The sequence below is a fragment of the Tupaia chinensis genome, unplaced genomic scaffold (genome assembly GCF_000334495.1).
Source record: "Tupaia chinensis unplaced genomic scaffold, TupChi_1.0 Scaffold000023_1, whole genome shotgun sequence".
Taxonomy (NCBI): domain Eukaryota; kingdom Metazoa; phylum Chordata; class Mammalia; order Scandentia; family Tupaiidae; genus Tupaia; species Tupaia belangeri.
Genome location: NW_006159453.1, coordinates 1,117,735 through 1,123,793, shown reverse-complemented (window position 1 = coordinate 1,123,793; position 6,059 = coordinate 1,117,735). Strand labels below are relative to the sequence as shown.

Below are 6,059 nucleotides of genomic sequence, written 5' to 3'. Positions count from 1 at the left end.
TTTCTTTTTTTAAAAAAAAAAAAAAAAAAAAAAAAAAAATTTAAGTAATAGCTGCAGTATAACCATGAGAATGAAAAATAGTTTCCTCCTAAAATTTGCTATTTTCCTATTTCTTCATTTAAATTTTCTAAAATATTGCCATCTTTATACTTTCTGAATCAAAGTTAAAGAACACCACCAAAGACTCATCTACATGATGAGGAAAGGAAGAAAAAAACCCTAAATAAAAACATCTACTGTTATGCTACTAGCAGTAGTCTCACAAGTTTTACTTTAGATATGTAACTTATACAGGTACATTATATAAACCATAGCAGTGGTCAAGAGAAATTTAAATTACTCTTACAATTTTTCTCAGACTCAGCATGATGGTGGGGTAGTAGAGTAGAACAGAAAAAAGACAGTTAGATCTTATCTTAGCGTTTGTCGTTTTATTTTTGTTTTTTTCGTTTTAAATTACCAAAGGATATGCGTACTCCCCAGAGAAAGTGAGAGAGAAAATACACTCCCCAGTGGAGCTTGGTTCTGCCACAATTGCTTCTCCATTTTTCCATCCTGTCAGGATTGTTGATGTGAATGAATCCATGCCAAGAGTGTTTTCTAAGCTATCAGGGCCAGAATTCAAACTGCGATTGGTCATGTGGGATCCAGCTCCCCCAATCACTAGGCCATGAGGCTAGCCCAATTTTATTTTTTATTTAAGTCACAAAGAATATTCTTTCACCAGCCTTGTTCTCCTAAGGCAAAACAAGGTGTTGCAACATTCAGAAAACCTTGGTGAACCAAATCCAGTAATATTTTATAAAAACAAGGTATCATGACAGGGCCACAGATAGTATGGTGCTCAAGAGCACTGGAATTCCACAAGGTCACCCATGGTTCACGTCCCAGACCTGGCAGCTTTCTCTCTCTCTCTCTCTCTGTGTCCCTCCCTGGTCAAATTAAAATAATTCTTTAAAAAAAAAAAAAAAAAACCAATATATCATGACCAAGAGGGGTTTATCTCAGAGATGCAAAATTAGTTTCACATATAAAAATCAATGTAATTTGCCCTATTATCAGATTAAAAGAAGAAAACATACATTATTTCAACAGATGAAGAAAAACATTTGACAGGATCTTATCATTTGTATAAACTCTCAGCAAAGAATAGAAACTTCTTCAACCTTAGAAAAAAAAAAGCATGTGCAAAAACAATGTTATATTTAATGCTTTCCCCTTAATATCAGGAAAACAAGAACAATATCTGCTCATGATTTCCATTCAAATTTATACTGGAAGTTCTTGTGTTGTAACAGGCAAGAAAAGGATATAAAAGGCATCCAGACTAAAGGAAGTACAGTATTCTTACTCACAAATGATATGTCCATCTACATAGAAAACCTAATAGTCTTTAAAATAAAGTTACAAAACAGTACATGAATTCGGCAATGCTGCAGAATCCATGAACAACATAAGAAAAACAGTTATGTTTCTATAAGCTAGTAATAAACCACTGAAAATTAAATTTACAAGCCCCATAGTCTGGTGGTTAAGTGAGTCAGATCCCACAGGGCCAATCAAGCAGTTCAAATCTGGGCCCTGACACCATGAAGCCAGGTGTATGTATACGTATGCCCCAAATCCCAGCAAAATGAAAAATGAAGGAGAAGAGATAAGTGGCATGATGGCCCACTGGGAGTGCTTTCTCCCTCTCCCTGTCTGTCTCTCGAGGGTGCACATGCCCTCTGGCAAAAAGAAAAAAGCAAAGAACAAACTTTTTTTGAAGTTTTTAAAATATGTTTTAATTTTTTAAAAAAGAAAATTAAACTTACAAAACAATATGATTAACAAATAATAAATAACTGAGAAATACTCTGTGTTCATTCTATGGAAGACAATTTGTTAGATAATATACACAGTATCAACCAAAATTTCAGTAGGCAGATTATGTAAAAAATGAACAAACTGAATATAAAACTCACATGCAATACAGAAGACAAAAATACCCAAAACAAAAGAACAAAGTTATGGAACTTACATCTAATTTCAAAATTTATTATAAATTGATTATTGTAATCAAGACAGTACAGTATTGGCCTTAAGATAAATAAACAGATGAATGCAAAAAAAAACGGAGTCCAGAAACAGACATATTTACAGAGATATGTATAACAATTGGTATTTGAGCAAGGTGTAACAGTAACTAAGTGGAGAAAGGACAATCATTTCACCAAACAATAAAGAAAACGGAATGTGAAAATTCAAAAAATGAATTTTGATCTATACCTTGTATTATTAACCCAAGATTAACTGAAAATTGATCACAGAACTAAACTTAAAACTACAATATTTCGGGAAGAAAAAACAGGAAAGAACTTGTGTGAGCTTGGTCATCAAAGCACAATCCACAAATAACCAAAGTGAAATTGGGACTTCATTATAACTTAAAATTTCTCTTCAAGAGACCAGCAGATGTTATAATGGTTATGTTGCTGGACTCTCATGTGGTTGACTGCAATTTGAGTCCTGGACCCAGTAGCTTAAAACTCACACCAGGCACATGTGAATGCATGCCCAAAGTCCTGAGAGGGGGATGGAGAAGGTATTGCAGTGTGGCCATCCCCTGGGTGGTGATTTCTCACTTTCTGTCTCTTTGCCTCTCTCTGTCTTTCCAGTGAATTTATGTGCCCAATACCAAAAATCTCTTTTAGAGGGAAAAAAAAAAAAAAAAAGCTTATCTTCAAAACCTACTTCTTTTTTTTTTTTTTTTTTTTTTTTTTTTTTTTTTTAATGAGCACATGTGCTCACCAGAGAGAGATAGAGAAAAAGTGAGAAAGCAAGCCACTAGCTCCAGGACTTGAACTGCAGTTGACCATAATGAAGTCCAGCATCGTAACCACCATGCCACCTGCTGGCCCCCAAACCACACTTTTAAGATAAGGTTAAGTCACTAACTGGGAAAGAATATATGAAAATCATGTACCTGATAAGGGATGTATATCCCAAATATATAAAGAACTCTCAATACAAGAAAGCAAACATCTTAAATGTAATGGGATTGAAACAGTAGAAGTTGCTGCCTAAGCAAAAAGACATAGAACATCACACCCAAATGGCTTCAGCTGGTGACCATAGATGACACACAGAGGCATTTCTTCTATCTAGCAGCCCAGGCTCCCAGCTTTCCCACTGCTTCCTTTAAGTGAACATACATTTGCCTATAAATTTAAAGAAAACCAACTTATAGGTAAAAATCTCATTTTTGGTTACATCTGAATCTGTGCCCCCAGGTTACAATTCTTTTTCATTTTTAAGAGAGATTTTTGCTACTGGGTGCATGTGCTTGACAGAGAGACAGAAAGCAAGAAATTGCCCCCTGCGGGGATGGCCATGCTGCAATCCCTTACCCTCCATTCTCCTCTTGGAATCTTGAGCATCACACACACGTGCATGGTGTGAGGTTTAAGCTACTAGGTTCAGGAACTGAACCACAGTTGACTATATGAGAGTCCAGTGACGTAACCATTTTGCCATCTGCTGGTCCACCCTTAAGACTCTTAATAAAGGGTTTTGTTCTAAGACTCTTAATAAAGGGTTTTGTTCTTTCCAATTCGGAGTTTGAAATTCACTGACATCTGTGGTGTCACACATCTTTGGTGTGAGATGTGGGACCAAAGCACTTCACTTCTACCTCTTGTGTTGCCACAGACCTAAAGAGCCTACAAGGGTATTTCGCACGTCATCGTTTCCTTGGTGACCTCAAGATGTGGGAATAAGTCCTCTCGGTTTCTGAGCCTTCCTCATTTTGATTGAGTTTCCAGGCCTTACTTGGGTATACTACATTGCTGGCTTGCTCAGGAATACAAACTCTTGTGAAAGAGGGAAATCTCTGTTCAATTTTGGGGAAAGAAAACTTTCAGGTTGAATAGCTCACATAGTAAGGAGTTTTGTTTCTAAAAATACTGCTGATGGACAACCACTATTCAGAATTCTGGTTTCTTTTATGAGTAAAACTTATAGGCCCTCCACTTGTAAATTTTTCTCGCAATGAACTAAAATTATTTGCGATTATTTAAAACTGTACTGATCATTTGCAGCTCTTTTGATATTTCTAATTGTTTTATTTATGTGTCTAATTAAAACAAATTCACACTTATCCCAAAGGATTCCCACACTAACAACATCTTTTGAGGTTTTCATACTCACCCTTCGGCAGGTCCTGTTCCCTTTCATCCTGACTGTTCTCCTTTGTGCCATCCCTCCTTCTCTCTCTCTCTTTTTTTTTTTTAAGATTTTATTTAACCTACCTACCTTCTTTCTGTTCCTTCCTTCCTTTCTTTCTTTAAATTTCCAGAAAGGGACAGAGTGAGCAAAAGAGAGGGGGAAAGTGAGAAAGCATGCCGCCAGGTCTGGACTTGACCCGCGGTTGCCCATGTGGGAGTCCAGCACTCTTAACCATCATGTCACCTGCCAGTCTTTGTGCCCTCCTTCTTTATCTTCCTCTTTACAAGATTCCTTTTTCAATGCTAACATTGAGCCTCCTGAGAAAGTTGGTTCTGAAAACCTCATTGTGATAGTTCCTTCTAAAGTTAGATCTAATGAGGACAATACTAAAACCATTGCCTATGTTCCTTGAACTATAACAAAACTGCATGTTATTACCAAGGGCTGTCCCAATGGTCAGGAGGACTTGAATTTACCCAACAATCTGACCTCTGAACTAAACATAGCAGCCTGGCTATCCTGATATTTTTATCAATTTATTCATCTCCTCATGGAGGACATTATGGAAAAAAAAAAAAAATGTATGGAGACAAGCAGCCAGAGAGATCCCTCTGGATATTATAAAGTTGGGCACAAAGGGCTCAGGTTGATTGCTCAAACTCTCCATAAATAAATTTCCATTTTATTTCTTAAGCATATTGACTGGATCTCATCCAACATTGCATCCAATGCTCTGTTTATGATTACTACAGTCATTCTGAGAAAACCTTCTAACAATACTCTTGCATTAAACAACTAACAGGAGACCAGCAGTTAGCGTAATGGCTATGTCGCTGGACTCCCACGTAGTCGACCGCGGTTCGAGCCCCGGACCTGGTGGCTTAAACTCACGCCGGGCACGTGTGCGTGCGTGCCCAAGATCCCGAGAGGAGAATGGAGAAGGGATTGCGGCGTGGCCATCCCCCCTGGGGGGGTGATTTCCTGCTTTCTGTCTCTCTGTCTCTGTCTGGTGAGCGCATGTGCCCTATAGCAAAACACCTCTCAAAAAAAAACACAAAAAAATAACAACTAACAAATCAAAGCAATAGCTTATTAACTCTAGTTTCTTGGCCAGTCTTCAGATAACTTAACCACATCAGTTAAAAACACTGCCTGGTCTGGCCTGGGGGAAAAAAGCTCTTATGAATTAGCTATCTTTACTGAGCAACAGTCCAGAATGCTTGCTTAAAAAAAAAAAAAGATGGGACCAGCAGGTGATCTGGTGATTAAGGCACTGAACATTCTCACATGGCCGACCATGGTTCGAGTCCTGGACCTCGTGGCTTGCTTTCTCACTTTCCCATTCTCTCTCTCTCTTCCCCTCCCTCTCTCTCTCTCTCTAGTCAAATTAAAATAAACAAAATAAAAAAAACAAAAGAAAAAAAAAAAATAAAAAAATCTTTAAAAAAGTTAAAAAAAAAAAAAAGAGAACTACTATAAATATCCATATCCAGTTTCCTTCATTGCTGTGAAGTCAGGGTTACTAACAACTGCTCTGGTACTAGAACCCCAATTTAGCTGGGGGTTTTCAAATCACTAACTTTTTTTTCCCCTTCCTTTCTGAGGGCTTTAGAGAGAGAGAGAGAAGGGAAGCATGAAAGAGGTAATTTTGGGAACCAGCAGTTAGCGTAATGGCTATGTCGCTGGACTCCCACGTAGTCGACCGCGGTTCGTGTCCCGGACCCGGTGGCATAAACATCACGACCGGCGCGTGTGCGTGTGTGCCCAAGATCCCGAGAGGAGAATGGAGGAGAAGGGATTGCGGCGTGACCATCCCCCCTGGGGGGTGATTTCTCGCTTTCTGTCTCTATGTC

At 38.2% G+C, this 6,059-nt stretch overlaps 1 protein-coding gene across 7 annotated transcripts in view; it reads right to left on the bottom strand.

Annotated features, from left to right (window-relative positions):
* The window catches only part of EVI5 (ecotropic viral integration site 5), a 201,932-nt gene that overhangs the window by 156,457 nt on the left and 39,416 nt on the right, over positions 1 to 6,059 (bottom strand). The gene's annotated exons all lie outside the window — the stretch shown is intronic.